Source organism: Eleutherodactylus coqui, chromosome 6, assembly GCF_035609145.1.
Source record: "Eleutherodactylus coqui strain aEleCoq1 chromosome 6, aEleCoq1.hap1, whole genome shotgun sequence".
NCBI classification, from domain to species: domain Eukaryota; kingdom Metazoa; phylum Chordata; class Amphibia; order Anura; family Eleutherodactylidae; genus Eleutherodactylus; species Eleutherodactylus coqui.
Genome location: NC_089842.1, coordinates 72676258 through 72684040, shown reverse-complemented (window position 1 = coordinate 72684040; position 7783 = coordinate 72676258). Strand labels below are relative to the sequence as shown.

The window sequence follows — 7783 nt, the reverse complement described above, 5'->3', positions numbered from 1 at the left end:
AATCCCGCCGCGGAATTTCTGTCCGTAAAACCAAATGCCCACACTTTTTTCTTGCAACTGACTGAATACAGTTTGTAGATAGATATATATTTGTATAGAGCCTTGTGTGGTGCAAGGCGTTTCGGTCGCAGAAATGCAGTCCTAAGCTCTCACTCACAACCTGAAGGTTGCAAGTTCAATCTGTGCTTGGTGCAGGTAGCTGGATCAAGATTGACTTGCATCCTTCTGGGGTCAGTAAAATGAGTACCCAGCTAGGGGTGGGGTAATAAATAAATTACTTAAAAGATTAATAAAAAGATTTATTTGTATATATATATATATATATATATATATATATATATATGTATATATATATATATATATATATATACATATATAGTATATTTTCTATATAGCTGTGTGTATGTATAGGTGTGCCTCTGCATGTGCAGTATATATGTGGACAGTATATACAGCTTGCAGCCGTTGGCTACAATGAACGCCTGGGCCTGCGAGAGGCATTGTGTGAAGCTCTGACTACATTTGTTTGCAGGGTGCGGTGTTTCCAGGCAGCGCGGCTCTCAGTACACACAGCTCTGCAGTTATGTTATTTCTATTGGATTCTTCTCATCTATTCACTGAATTAAATAACTAGCGCTCCCATCGTCTTCATACAGTGAACACGAAGAGCTACCCAAGCCCCCGATACAACTAATGGTCTGTAAGAGCATTTTCCTGATTTCTGCCGTTCTTGCATTAGTTTTGTATGTGCACAGAGAATGTAGTAATAGTCTGTAATGTGTGGGATGTGGAAGCCAGCAGCACTGTCTTATCTCTGTAGCCATTACTACAGCTGCATAGTGAGAATGATATTACATGTTACCAATGTCTAATTCTGTTACATTGTATCCTATGACACTAGGATCATGACTTTATAGTTATCTGTATACCAAGGCCACATGAGAGGTAACCCACTTCTGTCCACTCCCCTCTTCCATCAAGCAGGTGTGTGATCATGCAGTAGATTTCTCATCACTTTCCTCCCATACTCAGACACAGCTTCAGGTAATTGCACTAAAGAGATACTCCTAGTAAGGAAACCTCGTTTTTATCGCTCCTCTAGGGAGATCCTTAAAATTTGTTTCTTGATTTCTGTGATATTGTAATTATGGCTTGATTGTATTTGCATCGCTTTGGTTCATAGATGTATATAAGGAAATATGGCTTGTATTGTAGGGCGGCTTCATGCTTCCATTGTGATCTTTTACATGATGACATTTTGCTTTGTGGAAAAGATCATATAAATATGAAATATCCAAGTTGTGACAATTAGCTGTTGAAATAAATCTCCATTGTTGAAGATGCTTTAAACCATATATTGGGGTACAAGGCTGCAGGAAATGTAGGGGTGCGAGTGAGGTACAGTGATGTATATAGAAGAGAGGGGTCCCACAGCAGAGATAAAATGAGTGCCCTGGGCCGCGCTCACATGATCGGGTCAGATTCTGAATTTGGGAGGCCTGCAGCGGATTCCGGTTGTGAGCCCGGCCGGTGACCCTGCTTACGGCAGTAACACGTATTGCAGATGATTGCAGGCAGGTTGGGTTTTTTTGCTTGCATTTCCAGAGCCATTGATTAGCAATGACGTGGGTACCCACAGCCTTATGTACTGTTAATTGTGTATAAGCTGCGGGTCGGACGCCTTCATTGATATCAACTGTCCTCACAGAGTCTGCAGTAAAATAGGGGAAAAGGTAAAGTGCCCTGGTGCTTGCACTGACTCCTAGGGTAATGTCCCATCATGACGTTTTCTTGGCAGGCTGTTTTTGTGGGTTGGTTTGCCATTGCCATTGCCAGTCATCTTCTATTCCCCAGCAAGCTGGGTACTCATTTTACCGAACTCAGAAGGATAAAAGGCTGAGTCAACCTTGATTCGGCTACCTGAACCCGTTGGATTGAACCCACAACCTTAAGGTCGTGAGCGAGAGCATTCTGCTGCCTTAACACTCTACGCCACATGAGGCCTTACTGAGCAACCTCTAATTGGCTAACCTGGATGGGGGGGAGTTGGTTTCATCCAAGTCCCTCCCTGTGAAGTAAGTTCCTATTTTTACCACACCATCAGGCACTTAGGTAGCGCCGGAATTTTTTCCCTCTCACTTTGTGACCACTACATTTTTTTCCTTACTTTATTCATAGTGGTGGTCCCATTGGACTTAAAGACTTTGCAATTAGGTTTAACTCTCTGTATATTACAGACAGAGGCGTATCTAGAGGCTCTTAGACCCCTATGCAAAATTTGTAACAGGGCCCCCTACCTGTGCTGTTTATAGTACTGGTGTCTTCTTATGTGGCCTTTGGTTCCCCTTATTCTCCAGGGCCCAGTAGCACCTGCTAGCCTTGCACCCTCTATAGCTACGCCCCTGCTTACAGAGGTCTCAACACAAAATTTGAATCCATGTTCCTGGGGCCCGTATGCCATGCCATTGTGTAGCACATCCATGCCTGCCTAAGTACGCTATTGTTATTTTAATGTAGGACACCAGTGTTGAGATATAGTGCTAAATCAGTATTTTTGACCCCACCCTGTAAAAAAAAACCATTCCTATGTTCCCTGTTTGCAGAAAAGAGGTAGCAGCATACACAAACAGTTATAGCCAATGTGAGAAACGGAAATAGCTGACTGAGTTCCCAGAACGGTTTCCATATCTCTGATAGACTATAATAATGTGCATTGCCACCTCTAAGCTTTAGATTTGGGGATGTCTGACCCTGAGTGTAATTTGTGGCCTCAGATATAGTCAAAGGCTAGGCTGACCAAAACGTATCTACTAAAATTATGGAAAGTGTCATTTACTCTGTCAACTGCAGCCCAGGTCACAGACTTTCAAAGGTTAAAGTGAGATTTTCTCGTACAAGAAAGTGTGTAGAAAATTTGATAAGTACAGTACTTGTAGCATGCACTTTGATTTGGTCCATATCTAAAGAATAATTTTGGAGACAATCTCCTGTAAATGCTCTTAAAATACCAGAGCTATTTTGTTTCTGTCACCCATACACAGAGCAGTCAGCAAGCAAAAATGAAAAATGTAACTTTTGCTGATATTTATAACAGTTTCAGTGGTTACATAGTGTACTGTTCTCCCTTTGACAGACGCTGATGGAAGCCGCTGTTTTTCTGATGGCTATGTGACAGAAGTGGTAATACTGATTTCATGTCACACAGACCAGCTGGCATTTTTGCCTCTTTTTGCTTTTTGACTGCATGACCGATCGTATTGCAATGCAGAAACACTTTGTATATCTGCTGATGTTCCCTTTCATAGTCTGTATAGGATATATATATATTCTGGGGTGTTTTATACTTTCTTATCTACTACTTAATTCCATATCTGTACCTTCATAGTTTTATCTCTTCAACGTAAACCTACAATGTAGAGAATAAAAAAAAGCAAGAAAAAATATCAAATGTAAAGGTGAGTCCAAATTCCAATTGGTTGGTTCTCTTTCACTTCATCTAGATACATATTGATATATATGAGAGAGATAACCAATAGAGATGAGCGAGCATACTCGTCCGAGCTTGATCTGATTGGTCCCGCTGAGCCAATGAGAGGCAGCAATCACTCACCCATTCATAAATTCATGAATGGGTGTGTGAGTGAGATCTGCCTCTGATTGGTCAGGCTGTGACCAATCAGAGGTAGCTCATTCAGCAGGCGGGGATTTTAAATCCCCGGCTGCTGAATACTACTCACAGCTGTTCAGAGCAGTTCAGGAGGACTGCCGCCGGCCGCGCTGAACTCCCTCTGCCGGGATCAGGTGAGTATATATATTTTTTTTATTTTTACACATTTCTGGATGAATTGCAGGGAAGGGCTTATATATTTAAGCCCTTCCCAACAATTCATCCCGCGATCGCCGGCAGCCCATTGCTTTCAATGGAGCCGGCTGTATTGCCGGCTCCATTGAATTCAATGGGCTAACATCATTCTTCTCTGCAACAGCTGTTACAGCTGTGGCAGAGGAGAACGATCTTTATGCTGACAGTGCGGGGGGGGGGGTCTCACTCTTGCCACTATTGTGGCTTAATAGTGGGACCTGTGAACTTGAGATGCAGCCCAACATGTAGCCCCTCGCCTGCCCTATCCGTTTCTGTGTCATTCCCATCACTTTCTTGAATTTCCCAGGTTTTCACAAATGAGTCGCTCATTGACTTCAATGGGGTTCGTTACTCGAAACGAACTCTCGAGCATCACTGAAAGTTCGACTCGAGTAGCGAGCACCCGAGCATTTTGCTGCTCGCTCATCTCTAATAACCAACCAATCGGAATTTGGACTTAACTGTACATTTGATGTTTTTTCTTGCTTTTTTTTATTCTCTACATTGTAGGTTTACGTTGAAGAGATAGAACTATGAAGGTACAGATATGGAATTAAGTAGTAAATAAGAAAGTATAAAACACCCCAGAATATGATTTATATATTATATTCTTTATAGTACCCCCCCACCCACTTGCTTTAATAAAAGCTTTGCACCCTCTTGGAATTCTTGGTCATCTTCATGAGGTAGTCCCCTGGAATGGTTTTCAGTTAACAGGTATGCCTTGTCAAGAGTTAGACCTCATGTCCACGGGCAAAATATGATTTAAAATCTGCAGCGGATCACCCGCATGCGGATCCGCATCCCATAGGGATGCAATGACCACCCGCGGGGAGATAAATACCCGCGGATGGTTAATAAAAGTGAATTTTAAAAAATGGAGCATGAAAAAAAACGTGACATGCTCCATTTTCGTGCGGGTCTCCTGCGGGGTTGGCTCCTGCAGGCTTCTATTGAAGCCTATGGACGCCGTCTGGATCCGCGGGAGACCTAAAATAAGAATAACTTACCCACAGCGGACCGGGCAGGTCTTCTCTTCTTCGCGGCCGCATCTTCTTTCTTCGGCCCGAGTACATCTGCCGGCCGAAGAAAGAAGATCCGGCCGTGAAGAAGAGAAGACCTGCCCAGTCCGCTGCAGGTAAGTTTATTCTTCTTTTCAGCGCTCATGTCCGCGGGGCAGGTGGGACCCGCTACGGATTCTCCATGGAGAATCCGTAGTGGGCCTGATTTTCCCCGTGGACATGAGGCCTTAATTTGTGGGATTTCTTGCCTTCTTAATGTGTTTTAGACCATCAGTTGTGTTGTGCAGAGGTGAGGTTGGTACACTATTCCATACAATGTTTAGCCCTATTCAACTACTGTTCTAATTCACATTATGGCAAGAACCACTCAACTAAGTAAAGAGAAACAATAGTCCATTATTACTTTAACACACAAAGGTCAGACGGTTGGGAAAAATTCAAGAACTTAGAAGGTATCCCCAAGGGCAGTCATACCAAGTATCAAAAGCTTTCATGAAACTGGCTCTCATGAGGACAGGAAAGGAAGTCCACAGAGGAGTTACCTATGCTGCAGATGATACATTCATTAGAGATACCAGCCTCAGAAGTCACAAATTATCAGCACCTCAGATTAGCACCCACATAAATACTTCACAGAGATCAAGAATCAGACATATCCCAATATCGACAGTTCAAAGGAGGCCCTTATGGTCAAATTGTTTCAAAGAAACCACTACCGAGGAACATCAACAAGAAAAAGAGAATTGCTTGGGCCAAAAAAACACAAGGACATTAGACCACTGGAAATTTCTACTTGGTCTGAGTCAAAATTTGAGATTTTTGGTTCCAACCACCATGTGAAGCGCAGAAAAAAGTGAGCGGATGGTACCTACATGTGTGGTTCCAACCATGAAGCATGGATGAGGATGTGTGATAGTGTGGGGTGTTTTGCTGGTGACACTATTGATGATTTCTTAAAAATACAAGACACACTTAACCAGCATGCCTACCAGAAGCATTCCGCAGCGGCGTGCCATCTCATCCAGGCTACGTAAGACAAATTTGGCCAAAAAGGAGAGTGATGGAGTGCTGCTACAGATGCCATGGCCTCCACAGTCACTTGACCTAAATCCAATTGATATAGTTTAGGATGAGTTGGGCAATAGAGTTAAGGAAAAGCGGCCAACAAGCGCTCAGCACCTCTGGGAACTCCTTCAAGACAGTTGGGAAGCCATTCCAGTTGACTACCTCATGAAGCTGATTGAGAGAATGCAAGCATGTGCAAAACTGTCATCAAAGCAAACGGGGGCTACTCTGAAGAATCTAAAATATAAAACCTAGTTTGTTTAACACTTTTTTTGTTTGCTACTTACGAGTGAGTGTTCCTTATGTCTTCAATAAGAATCTACAATGCAGAAAAGAAGATTAAAAAGTTGACATAGATTTCAGTGCAGAATCTGTAAAAGAAGACTCCTTGTGAGCAGGACATTAGCCTGATTTCAGACAAGTGTATTATATGTGTATTTTTGTGCCCAGCTGTAAATCCATGCTCCCCATGATGCCGAGAGTTTGGGTCATTAGATCCACAGTCAGACTTGGAGGCTGTAACATTAGTTATCCTTATTGTGATCATCTAGAAACGGCCTAATGCACAAAAATGTATGGAAGAATAATGCCTCCCAGAAGTTGTGGTTTTCAGTATCAGCACAATTCACCTACACGACTCATATCAATTTCCATTCAAGGGTTCAGTAGCACTTGGCAGGTGAACAATGAATTTCATGTTTTACTGTTGTAGACCGCAATAATGAAAAGCAATAAATGAATGTATTTATGGTATATTCAGGCTTGCTATAAGATGTCATATATACAGCAGAGCCACATGCCGCCTTATGGATTTCTTGTACATGACTCTGTCATATAAGCAACGTTCCTATAGTTCTGTACTACAGAGATATAGGCACTTCACATGCCCACTGTATGGCAGAATATTATACAGGCACAGGGAACAATACTTCTGTAATGTGGTGACTGATAAAGGATGACACGCTTCATCTTCTCTCTGATCCCATATGGATATGCAAGAAAAATCCTCCTTATACCCCTGTATGAAGTCAGAGGTACAGTATGGATCCATAGATTTTACCCGTACAATTTGGAACATATGAAGCCATAATATGCTGGAGTAAAACATAATTTATCATTCTCTAGTAGTGCTTGGATACCCTCTACCATCAAACAGGTTGTACAGGGACTTTGTATTTCAAAAGGCGGTTCAGCTTGCAGTTCTAACATAGAAAAAAACAAATTCATCTTCCATGCTGCCCCGCCGCCCAGTGCCTGCAGAGCTTCACTTTTGGTCATGTGACGGCTGCAGCTAATCACTGATTAAAGTGAGCCAGTGATTGGCTGCAGTGGTAATAGTGAGTCAGTGATTGGCCAATAGGGATCAGATTCCATTGGAATGGGAATATCAGGGGATGGGGGTTATGAGCATGTTTGTTTTTTATGTTGGCACTATCTGATAAAAAATGCCCTGCATGCCCCCCTAAAGGGATATTCCCACCTCAGCAGCTGATCTCCTGAGAACGAAGGGGCCACAGTGCTGGTGTAGAGTTGAATCCAGTTATGTGTTTTTCCTACACAATTGTTCCCCAGCCACTCGCTGCGCAGGCATCTGCAGCCAGGCTCATTCACTTTAATAGGCTAGGCTGCAGTTCCTGACACAGCAGGTGGCAAGGGTAAATGAAATGAGCTATGAGTCACCTTCATTCTCAAGATCAGTGGGGGTCCCAAAGGTCAAACACCCACTGATCATAAAGTAATGGAATATACTATCAATGGGAAAACCCCTCATGGGATAAGCAATAGAAAGTACATTAAAGATTTTTTTTTTCATGAACAGGAACTGATAATTTTC

At 42.6% G+C, this 7783-nt stretch overlaps 1 protein-coding gene across 3 annotated transcripts in view; it reads left to right on the top strand.

The window, feature by feature from the left end:
* The first annotated feature begins 620 nt into the window (after window positions 1-620).
* Window positions 621-7783, top strand: part of LOC136631344 (uncharacterized) — a 60832-nt gene continuing 53669 nt past the window's right edge. For 2 of the 3 annotated variants that reach the window (XM_066605606.1, XM_066605604.1), the window contains exon 1: window positions 621-696. The gene's annotated coding sequence lies outside the window, so the exon portion shown is untranslated. Of the gene's footprint in view, window positions 697-990; window positions 1045-7783 lie in introns of those variants that run through there. The other variant, XM_066605605.1, reaches the window with a different exon arrangement.